The sequence below is a fragment of the Octopus bimaculoides genome, chromosome 3, assembly GCF_001194135.2.
Source record: "Octopus bimaculoides isolate UCB-OBI-ISO-001 chromosome 3, ASM119413v2, whole genome shotgun sequence".
Classification (NCBI taxonomy): Eukaryota; Metazoa; Mollusca; class Cephalopoda; order Octopoda; family Octopodidae; genus Octopus; species Octopus bimaculoides.
In genome coordinates, this window is record NC_068983.1 from 9,804,406 (window position 1) to 9,804,650 (window position 245).

Consider the following 245-nt stretch of genomic DNA (forward strand, 5'->3'; position numbering starts at 1 on the left):
GTGAAAGAATTTGGTCGCTATTTCTAGCAGGTTGAATGAACAACAACATAGCAAAAAAAAAAAGATTCCTCGCTGGCTCGTGTTGATGTTGTTGCTAGTGGAGGTGGTGATGATGGAGATGGTGGTGATGATGGCGTTGGTGGTGGTGGTGCTGGTATAAAGAAAGATGTCGGCGGTGGTGGTGGTGGTGGTGGTGGTAATGATGGTGGAAAAATAAATAGATTGTGGAGGTGGTAATATTGGTG